Below are 12,635 nucleotides of genomic sequence, written 5' to 3' on the forward strand. Positions count from 1 at the left end.
ATGAGATGTGATGTGATGTGAATCGGGATGTGAATGAATGAGATGTGATGTCATGTGAATCGGGATGTGAGTGAATGAGATGTGATGTAAATTGGGATAGATGTGAATGGATGATATGTGATGTGAATGAATATGATGTGATGAGATGTGGATATGGGTAGATACGAGTGGATGAGATCTGATGATGCAGATAAATGATTTTTATTACCATGAGCACTTTGGCTAGCGCCTGTGTCTACACGGAAACTATTGTAGGCGCTGCAAGGTAGAGTTTGGAAAGCAAGAAAGAGAAGTGCAAAAGCTTGGCAAAGCAAATGAATGTTCAAACTGATGTTCCTGTTTGTTTTGCATGCAGCACCACATCATAGCAGCTACACCCTCTTTGGCATAATAACTACTCCATCCCGGCCATTATTGGCGTGTATTAAACCCAAATTGAATGCCTGATAACTGTTCTCGAGCCGGGTACTTGCGATGACCTGGCATCTCAAAAGCCACCCAATTTGCCATCACTTCTTCATTAATGGAAAATGGACACTGCAAATCTTTTGCATGATAGGGCCACAATTGGCGGAACCCATTAATTGTATGCGGTAGTAGCCAACCTTGGATATCCATGAGCTAAAAAGCATTGCTTCCAATATTGCGGTAAATCTAGAACGGTCCTGTGCTCAGCGAAACTTTAACTTTCTCGGCAGCTTGCCCATCCAAGTATTGAAAACCAATAGTGCTTGCCCTCTTTCGGAAATATGTTTCCTAGACAGCCGATCCCCACCTGAGCTTTCTTGCAGTTCTATAATTCTGTCAACAAATAAAAACTCTGCAACCGGTCTTCCAAATTTTCCAAATCTTCCAACCGAAACTGTAAAGATTCTTCTGGAAGTAAACAATCTTTGACCGCAATCCGAAGACTCCGAACCACACATACTCTAAAGGTGTGACTGCTTCCATTCCAAATGCCAACTTGAACGGTGTCAATCCTGTGGGTGGCTACCTTGAACGTGGTCTGATATGCCCATAATGGAGCCGGTAGCTTATTGTCCCAATCATGTGGCTACCTTGAACGTGGTCTGATATGCCCATAATAGAGCCGGTAGCTTATTGTCCCAATCCATCCTATGAGTAGCTACTAGTTTGGTCAACATTTTTCCCAATGTCTTATTAGTAGATTATGCCATCCCATTTGCATGTGGATGATATGGAAAAAATTTCTTGTGAATTATCATAAAAAATGACATCATCCTTCGTACCACCTTATTGCCAAAATATGTGCCTCTGTCACTAACAAGCTCAACCGAACACCCGTACCCGCATCAACACATCCTTATACAAACACTTGGCTATGGATGCTACGGTATTATCTCGCAATGCCCAAGCTTCAACCCATTTGGTGCAATAATCCGTGGCTCTGTCAGAATATACATGTTCTCAGTTCTTTGTGCTGCTGGCTTAATTGGCCCAACAAAATCCAGTCCCCACTTTTGAAAATGCTCCAATGGTAATACCGGTTGTAGCGGCATCCAGTCGTTGGCTATTGGCTACCCTAATCTTTGACATGCATCACAATTCCTGACAAAATTCTGTGCATCCGCATGTACAAATGGACACCACAGTCTAGCTTGCAATACTTTCTTAGCAGTAATTGGGCCCACAAAATGTCCACCAGCTACCCCCGATAGGCTTCAGCTAGCACCGCTTCCTGTTCCATTGGAATACACACCGCTAGGGCAAGACACCAATCAGATTCCTGTGGTATAATTGTCCCAAGACTACTTCAAAATTTCGGCTCCGAAGTGCCAATCTTTTCCGTTGATCTACCGTTGATCTACCGATAGATGAGCTGGCATCTCCCCAAAAACCACAAAATGCAGCATCTCATCATACCATGTCTAGGGAATCTGCACACCTGTATCTTCCGCCTCTTGGACTGCAAACAAGTGTGCATCAAGAAATTCATCTTCCACCCCAACTGGCAATTCTCCATTATCCAGTCTGGACAAATAATCGGCTATAACATGCTGACTGCCTAGTCAATGCACCACAATATATTCAAATTCCTGTAATAACAATAGCACCCATCGTGCTAATCTGCTTGCCAGATTCGCTGCTTCACCAGGTACAGTAATGCAAAATGATCCACATGAAAAATGAATGGACGCCACAGCAAATAATGCCAAAATTTATTCATAGAATAAATCATCCCAAGACACTCCCATTCTGTCACTAAATAATTCTTTTCCGCATTGGATAGCCGGCGACTGGCATAAAATACAGGTCGGAACCACCCATCCCCATTCTTTTGCATCAAAACACTGCCTATTGCGATATCCGAGGCATCCACAAAAACATGAAATTCCTGCTCCCAATCCACGGGCATCAACACCGGAGCCTTTGACAGTAATAACCGCAATCTGTGATATGCTATATCGCAATCAGGGGTCCACTGGAGCTGAAACTTCTGAATATGGGTCATTAGATTTAGCGGTACTGCCATATGGGCCAACAACCAATGTCTTCCATGCCACCTGATTTGCCCCAAAAATCGGCTTACTTCCCCTAGGTTGCGTGGTGCATGCACCTGCATAATAGCCGCCACCTTACTGGGATCCACCGTAATTCCATCCTTAGAGATGATATGGCCTAGTAACATGCCACTTTTTATCGCAAACACACTCTGCAACGGGTTGAGGCTCAACCTAGCCTCCCGGCATTTCAGCAGCAGCAAACATAACCACAAATGCATCAAATGCTTACAGAATTCACTGAAAACACTGAAGTCATCCAAGAATACCCGCATAAACTCCAGCAAGTAATCTCCAAAAATTTCCTGCATGTCCCGCTCTGAAAGGTGGATGAAGAATCTAGAAGTCAAAACCACATAACGGTACAAATGAACACTCCCCAATTTATAATAAATGCGGTTTTACCCTGATCCTCCGGTGCCATCCGCACTTGGTTATACCGCTGAACTCATCCAGGAAAGAGTAAATGTCATGGCCGGCTACATCATCTAAGATACTATCAATATACGACAAGGGAAAGGGATCCAGGGAATAGTGGCCCTATTCAGCTTGCAGTAATCCACACAAATCCGCAATTTCTTGTTCTTCTTGGGCACTATAACAATTGGGGATATCCATTCTGCTTTATCCTCTGGAGTAATAAATCTCACTCGCCAATCTATCCAATTCTTTCTTAACTTGTTTGGCCACATGCGGATTCATTCTGTATCTCTGCTGCGCCTAACAGGTACCGCATCAGGCTTCAAATTAATCTTATGCTGGTAAAACTTTGGGTCCAAACCCTTCATATCAGAGTAATCCCATGCAATTCCCACAACAAGTTAATCAGATCCTCCCAAAACTCCACTGGAAGAACATCACTAATCTTCACAGGTTAATCAGATCCTCCCAAAACTCCACTGGAAGAACATCACTAATCTTCACAGGTTTATCTTCCGATGGCTCACCCAAATTTACTGTCTGCAATTCCTCTCCTTGGCCCTAGTCACTTTTTGCATCTATTTCTCGAAATTCCTTTCCTATAAGTAGTATCTCTTTTATATCCAACTGAGCCAATTCATCAGCAAAATTCTGATTCATTAGGAATTTTTTGGACCCAAAAAGGGCCTCCTAAGGATTCCTAATTTTAAGGGATTAGAGCTTAAAAAGCTGGGCTTAAGAGATTAGAGCTTAAAAAGCTGGGCTTAAGGGAGACAAAGGCTATGATGACCCCTATTTTTTGCCTTGCCACATCAGCCATACCCCCCTAGTTTCACTTTTTAAAGGGAATATTCTCATACTCTCTCTCTTACCTTTTGACTTTTCTCATACTTTCTCTTACTTTTTGAATTTTTTTATCTTCACTCTCTACAAATTGAATCTTTCTTGTCAGTTTGAAATCTCCTTTCTCATTAACTCCCACCATATCTCCCTTCCACATCAACAAAACATTCTTGTATTTAGGTGGACCCCAAAAAGTGAAAATTTTTTATTTTTTATTTTTTTACATTTTGAGGTGGCAAAAACACCACCCAACCAATATTTATGATGAAAATATTTTTTTCCCTCCAAAAATCTTGTAATTCAAGGGTCATGTCAAAAGCCTGTCAGAAGCCTGTTAGGAGCCAGTACATCCATAACTAGCTGTCAGGTCCCCACAACCCCATAAACATAACTAACTGTTAGGAACCACTACATCCATGAGATCCCGAAATTGTGGGGATCCCAAAAATTATTATTTTTTAATTTTTCTCATAAATGTAATTTATTGATGAAAAACTCCATGTTAGTATATTTGTATATCAAAAATATCTACTTAGAAAAATGGATTTGTGTTAAACCTGCAACAGCAAAGTTTTAACAGTCTCTCTCACTCACTCCCTCTCTCTCTCTCTCTCTCTCTCTCTCTCTCTCTCTCTCTCTCTCTCCCTCTGAGGATCTCTCTGCTTTAGCTTCTTCCTCTGCTTAGCTATGGAGCCTTTGCAAGCTGTGTGTGTAGCCCCTTGTGAAGCTAGAAAACGGAAGGTTGATTTACACATTCATATTCCTGAAGAGTATGGCAGTTCTAAAAGAACCCATCCTATTGATGCACAATCTGCCCAAGCTTGTAGGATAGCTAAGGAGAAAAATCTAGATATTTGGGTTGATGGGCATCTCTATCCAGTTGATCCTCCATTAAGAGAAAACCCTCCTTTTCGAAATTTATCATCTTTTATGCAATTTGTTGGTGAAGGAGAGCTTGGCTTGTTAAGATACTGCAGAAGATTGACTACAAGTGGAGCTTGGCAAACCCATATTCTCCAATCTCAATTGCAAGCATCACAATTCAGCCTTTTACAATGTCAAGAAAGACTTAAAACATCATCAGATAAAATGAAAGAGATCCTCGCAGAGAATGTCTTTGCAGGAACAAAGGCTAGAGGAACTTATCAAAAAACGAGTCAAAGCAACGCCAAATGGTGCCCGTGAATGCAAAAAGACATTGGCTGGTATAGAATCTCTTGTGTTTAAAGGTGGAGCACGGAAGAAAAGGATTCGTACAACAAAGTAAGTAATGTAAACTTTCATTATGCACTCAGCGCGATTTAAACAAAATAGTCATGATTTGTGTTCTACTAGGAATTTTCTACAAGAGGTGTGTGGTTCTAATGAAGAGGGATGGAAGGATTTGGTCAAAGCCATTCTGAATACTAAGGATATTCTGTCAATTATTACTGACCCTCATCATCCTAAAATACGCCAAGCTATTGTCAGCAATGTAGTGAGCGAGATTACCACCTCCATCGATTCTTCATTAATTCAACATGCTTGTGATGCGGCTAGAATCAGCATGAAAGGGTACCAAGCAATCCATCAGGTTGTAAAAGATTCATTTCTAAGACAAGGAATCATTGGCACTTTATTTCCTACACTCAAGGTGATTCACAATGTCAAGCATATCAATAATGATCATGTGCAGCGAGCTATAGGACAATTTTATCACATTGAGGGCACACTAACATTAGACACAGGGTCGAGCAGAAAGAAAATCAAGACAACAAGTAAAGAATTTCATTATGATGTTTACAATAACATCTTTATTGACGATTATTTTGTTTTGAATATTGTAAATTATCGTTTATTTGCAGTTTTGGGGAGCACACTTTCATTTGTGCTCAAGCTAGATGAGTGACAAATTGTAAAAGATCGGAAGCTGGAATGTATGAGCATTGCGCTCATGAATGAGGCCATGATTTGTGCATGGGAAAAGACTACCAAACCCAGTTTTGGTGTGCAATCTGAGAAAGAGGTCTGGTGGCTTGGTGCATAGGAGACACATGAGGTATTGACATGGATGTTTGAAAGGAGTCCCTGGATAAGAGATGTAATTAAAAAGCAAATTGATGGTCAACTTTTAGATGTAGAAAACATAGGAAAGTTCAAGGTGGATTGGCAACTTGGGGGAGATTTGAAGACAATTAAATGCATGATGGGTTGTGCTCAAGGCGCAACATCAAGATGGCCTTGTCCATACTGCAATGCTCAGATTGATATTCCTAGGCAGAAAAAGACAAATGGAAAAGGTATACAGAAGGTTGGTTCTATTGGGAAGGATGCCTCAAAAGGTCCCAAGAAAGGGAAGATGCAGTAGATCCAACCGAGTCAACTGATGATGCAGTAGATCCAACCGAGTCAACTGATCATGAAGATGAGGAACAACCAAATGCAAGATGGGTGGAAGGTGTCATGTCTCCTGATATGCTAGGAGAACCAAACAGGAATTCAAATTGGAGCCCCATCATTAATTTTTCACTGAAGAATATTCACTTTTGCACACTTCATGCATTCATGAGAATCTTTGATCGATTGCTTAAGTGCCATATCGATTATACATTCACAAGAGAGGAAAGTTGCAGCCCCTTGGTAAATTAGAGCATCTTTTGAATTCTCTGGCTGCCATGGCAGAAACCTGAAAATTGAAGTGAATAAGCAGGCCTCTGGTATGTCATACGAGGTTGCTCAAAAGGTCTCCATGATTGGATCAAAGGCAAGGAGATTTTTGGAGAAGCCAACAAACATAGAGAATTCAAAGAAGACTTGGGGACTCTGGAGAGACCTGTGTGCAATCACCACAAATGTAGATTGCCCAATGCCAGCTCTTGTAAATATGCGCAAATAGCTTTGGATGAATTTCAATAACATGGTTCGCATTATGAATCAAAGTAGCACAACTTCCCAAGAACGAGCACCATTCCAACAACATATCATGGAATTCACCAAAAGTGTGCTAGGTGCTTGGGGAGAGAGTAAAGTAACACACTATATGGTAAGTTGTACAGTAAAAAAATAAACTGTTATTTTAACCTTGGCTTTTTCTAATTAAATTCTATTGTCATGTGTACAGCACATAGTTTATGCACATGGTGTGTATTTCATGAATAAGTATGGATCGCTCGACATGTGGAGTACCCAAGGGATGGAGAAATCACATTATAAAGCAAGAGGGGTTTATTTCAAAAATACAAGACATGGAGGTGGAGCTTCTGCAGGAGGAACACGTACAAACTATATACAAGAGACGTTCAATTGGTTTTATCGCATAATCTTTGGAAGGGTATTGGTTAGGGAGCGGGCCCAACAATCTAAGCTTGCGCAAGAGGCATGCAAGGCTGCAAAAAGTCATGCTCGGCTTAAATGGTTGCAGACCAATGCTCCCCATAGGCATGGTGCTTGGCGTGCATGAATGAGGAGACAAGGGAGGCGTTGGGTTGTGCACGTACTAGCATAAATCTAGATGTAATAAGGCTAACAAAATAAGTTTAGTTAGGTTTTTTTTTGCCCTTTAAAAAAAACTATTAATAGTTCCTTCTCTCACTTCATTTTCATTTCACTTTTTTAGAGAGCTTGAGCTCAAGATCTATGTAGACACCCACGTAAGGACACAAGCACATCACCACGTTAGCATAGTCGTACTGTTGAAATATACAAGTGAATAGGGTGTGTGCGGGAATAAGCCCTTGGTTAGAGGCTGTAAAAGAGGATGTGTAAATGAGAAAGAACCTGTGAAAAGGTGAGAAGAATCTACTGGGAGAGAATAAAGGGTAGCATGAGAAGATTTAGGAAGTGTGGAGATATTCTGGGAAAAGTAAAGAGGTGGAGAGAATCAAGCAAAAGAGGTGGAGATATTCTGGGAGAGGTGGAGTGAATCAAGGAGAAATTAGTGGGATTTGATGCTTGGATGTAAACTCTATAAATTGAGGCATTAGCCTAATGAGAATTTGCTGGTTTTTGATTATCCATGCCTACATTAAGCTATTTGCTAATTACTCACTAATTACTTGCTAATCACTTTGCTAATTACATCTTAATTACTCACTAATTACATCTTAATTACTTGCTAATCACTTTGTTAATTATGTTGATTCTAGTATTTGATCCACCATAGCTCATCACATTGCTCTAATTTCAACATGGTATTAGTGCCTAGAATCCATTAGGTTTATGAGCCCATTAAGCTATTTGGTAGTTACTTACTAATTATATCTTAATTACTCACTAATTATATCTTAATTACTCACTAATTATATCTTAATTACTCACTAATTACATCTTAATTGCTTACTAATCATTTTGTTAATTATATTGATTCTAGTATTTGATCCACCATAGCTCATCACATTGCTCTAATTTCAACATGGTATTAGAGCCATGCCTAGAATCCATTAGGTTTATGAGCCCATTAAGCTATTTGCTAATTACATCTTAATTATTTGCTAATTATATCTTAATTACTTACTAATCACTTTGTTAATTATATTGATTCTAGAATTTGATCCACCATAGCTCATCACATTGCTCTAATTTCAACATGGTATTAGAGCCATGCCTAGAATCCATTAGGTTTATGAGCCCATTATCTAATTAATTAGGATTAGTAGATAATTAGAAATTAATCAAAATTTTAGCTATTTTTCAACTCACCTCTTCACCCCAGCCAGTGGAGGAGCTCTAGCTCCTTGCACAACCGCCGCCGGACGAGGGAGAATTCATGAATTTAGCAGGCGCCTGTTTCTGGGAGAAATTTGCAGATCTCTTCTTCGTCAGTTCAAATGGGTCTAATTCCTCTTAGCCCCAAGTGTTTTCAAGCATGCTCTGAAGTCAGAATTCAATTTCATCAAGTCTACAGTGAGATCCAAGCTCTTCATCAAATCTGCAGGTGACTTTGGTAAAACAGAGATTAAGCTTTCAATATTTGGTCAAATCTTGTGTTTCTTGGCTTAATCCTCTACTAGACTCATTGCTATTGATGGCCTTGAAAGCATTTGAGCTCGTTTGAAGTCTAAGGCACCAGATCTGGACTCCCTGCATACTCTATTTTTTGCACACAAAATAGTGGATTAATTTGCTAATCAAGATTAATTAGTACTAATCACTATATTTTGGTACAATTTAGGGTTCAAATTAACCATTAGGTATCTGATACAAATTCCTATAACTTCAGATTGCAATTCGGAGTTGGTTTGATACTCCAACCATTCCGTACAAATTGGTTACCCTTGATTAAATGTAATTTCTATGGTAAAATTATGCTGATAAATTTGTGATAATCATCATTTTGCATTTAACCCTTGGTTAATGCCTATAAATCTCACTCAAATTCAAGATTAGAGGTAAGACCTCCCGCATAAATTTGGGTTTGCATTGCATAATGACACAAGATAAACATCAAAAGCCCAAAAGAACTATCAGCAAAATGGTTAAACATGTTGCTCACATGGAGCAAGAAGACCTGACGGACAAGCTCATGGCCCCAGCCATGAAAGAAGAAGAAGATCTCTTTCCAAGAGGAAGATCCACACCGAGAAGAAAAGCTAGAGGAAGCATTGAAGAAAGACATGGACACGAGAAGAGAAGCTGCCCCAAGAAGACTGAAAGAAGAGATGGATGCGTGAAGAGAGAAGCTGCCACGACAAGAAGATTGAAGACAAGAGAAGGTGTGAGGCTCCAAAGAGTGAGGAGCCATGTGAAAATCTCTGAGAGAGAGAGAGAGCGAGAGAGACCCCACAACCCAATGTAACCTGCCCCAACAAAGTAAAACCACCTCTGAGCCACGGATGATGTAGGCCACGTGGTAGATAGATGTATGTGTGAGCACTTTAGTCAAGGTCGCGAGCACTTGTAGTAAGCCTTGGACACATAGAGAGAGAGAGTGTGTCAAGGACTATGAGTTTAGGGACTTGAGGCACTGGTCGCGGGCTATCAAGTAAGAGAGAAACTTGGTACAAGGTCCAAGTGTGCTAAGTTAACTTGAGGGGAGGTGTGCTAGACACTGGTCGCGTGGACTATCGGACTATCAAGTAGGAGGGAAACTTGGTATAGGGTCCAGGTGTTCTAGGAGTATTCACTTGAGGGGAGGTGTTGAAATATACAAGTGAATAGGGTGTGTGCGGGAACAAGCCCTTGGTTAGAGGCTGTAAAAGAGGATGTGTAAATGAGAAAGAAAAGGTGAGAAGAATCTACTGGGAGAGAATAAAGGGTAGCATGAGAAGATTTAGGAAGTGTGGAGATATTCTGGGAGATATTCTAGGAAAAGTAAAGAGGTGGAGAGAATCAAGCAAAAGAGGTGGAGATATTCTGGGAGAGGTGAAGTGAATCAAGGAGAAATCAGTGGGATTTGATGCTTGGATGTAAACTCAATAAATTGAGGCATTGGCCTAATGAGAATTTGCTGGTTTTTGATTATCCATGCCTACATTAAGCTATTTTCTAATTACTCACTAATTAAGCTATTTTCTAATTATATCTTAATTATTTACTAATTACGTCTTAATTATTTGCTAATCACTTTGTTAATGATGTTGATTCTAGTATTTGATCCACCATAGCTCATCACATTGCTCTAATTTCAACATGGTATCAGAGCCATGCCTAGAATCCATTAGGTTTATGAGCCCATTATCTAATTAATTAGGATTAGTAGATAATTAGAAATTAATCAAATTTTTAGTTATTTCTCAACTCACCTCTTCACCCCCAACCAGTGGAGGAGCTCTAGCTACTTGCACACTCAAAATTAGGCCTATTGCTTCTAACCCTAGCTAGCCAACTCCTTGCTACTCCAGCCAGTCGAAACAATGCAGCAACCCGTCGTCAAACGAGGGAGAATTCGTGAATTTAGTAGGCACCTGTTTCTGGGAGAAATTTGCAGATCTCTTCTTCATCAGTTCAAATGGGTCTAATTCCTCTTAGCCCCAAGTGTTTCCAAGCATGCTCTACAAGTTGGTGAAGTCAGAATTCAATTTCATCAAGTCTACAGTGAGATCCAAGCTCTTCATCAAATCTGCAAGTGTTTTTGGTGTAAAACAGAGATTAAGCTTTCAATATTTGGTCAAATCTTGTGTTTCTTGGCTTAATCCTCTACTAGACTCATTGCTATTGATGTCCTTGAAAGCATTTGAGCTCCTTTGAAGTCTAAGGCACCAGATCTGGACTCCCCGCATACTCTGTTTTTTGCACACAAAACAATGGATTAATTTGCTAATCAATGATTAATTAGTACTAATCACTATATTTTGGTGCAATTGAGGGTTCAAATTAACCATTAGGTATCTGATACAGATTCCTATAACTTCAGATTGCAATTCGGAGTTGGTTTGATACTCCAACCATTCCGTACAAATTGGTTACCCTTGATTTAATGTAATTTCTGGTAAAATTATGCTGATAAATTTGTGATAATCATCATTTTGCATTTAACCCTTGGTTACTGACTGTAAATCTCACTCAAATTCAAGATTATTCATAGCCAAAGTTGCATTTGGGAATGTGCATAAGAATGAATGCTATACGCATTATATGTATTGGGCACATTACATCAGTGTAAATATGGGATCAGACACTGCCCTTGTCCAGAATAAGGCAAGAGGTAAGACCTCCCGCATAAATTTGGGTTTGCATTGCATAATGACACAAGCTAAACATCAAAATCCCAAAAGAACTGTCAGCAAAATGGTTAAACATGTTGCTCACATGGAGCAAGAAGACTTGACGGACAAGTTCATGGCCCCAGCCATGAAAGAAGAAGAACATCTCTTTCCAAGAGGAAGATCCACACCGAGAAGAAAAGCTAGAGGAAGCATTGAAGAAAGACATGGACACAAGAAGAGAATCTACCCCAAGAAGACTGAAAGAAGACATGGACGCGGCGTGAAGAGAAGCTGCCACGACGAGAAGATTGAAGACAAGAGAAGATGTGAGGCTCCAAAGAGTGAGGAGCCATGTGAAAATCTCTGAGAGAGAGAGAGACCCCACAACCCCCAATGTAACCTGCCCCAACAAAGTAAAACCACCTCTGAGCCACCGATGATGTAGGCCACGTGGTAGATAGATGTATGTGTGAGCACTTTAGTCAAGGTCGCAGGCACTTGTAGTAAGCCTTGGACACATAGAGAGAGTGTGTCAAGGTCTATGAGTTTAGGGACTTGAGGCACTGGTCACGGGCTATCAAGTAAGAGAGAAACTTGGTACAGGGTCCAGGTGTGCTAAGTTAACTTGAGGGGAGGTGTGCTAGACACTGGTCGCGGACTATCAAGTAGGAGGAAAACTTGGTATATAGGGTCCAGGTGTTCTAGGAGTATTCACTTGAGGGGAGGTGTTGAAATATACAAGTGAATAGGGTGTTGCAGGAACAAGCCCTTGGTTAGAGGCTGTAAAAGAGGATGTGTAAATGACAAAAGAACCTATGAAAAGGTAAGAAGAATCTACAAGGAGAGAATAAAGGGTAGCATGAGAAGATTTTAGGAAGTGTGGAGATATTCTGGGAGATATTCTGGGAAAAGTAAAGAGATGGAGAGAATCAAGCAAAAGAGGTGGAGATATTCTGGGAGAGGTGGAGTGAAATCAGTGGGATTTGATGCTTGGATATAAACTCTATAAATTGAGGCATTGGCCTAATGAGAATTTGCTGGTTTTTGATTATCTATGCCGACATTAAGCTATTTGCTAATTACTCACTAATTACGTCCTAATTATTTGCTAATCACTTTGTTAATGATGTTGATTCTAGTATTTGATCCACCATAGCTCATCACATTGCTCTAATTTCAACACGTACATGGATATGGCATGCACCAAGAACACCGCACGTGTTACATG

The sequence above is a fragment of the Cibotium barometz genome, chromosome 29, assembly GCF_041138505.1.
Source record: "Cibotium barometz isolate CiBa-2024 chromosome 29, ASM4113850v1, whole genome shotgun sequence".
Classification (NCBI taxonomy): Eukaryota; Viridiplantae; Streptophyta; class Polypodiopsida; order Cyatheales; family Cibotiaceae; genus Cibotium; species Cibotium barometz.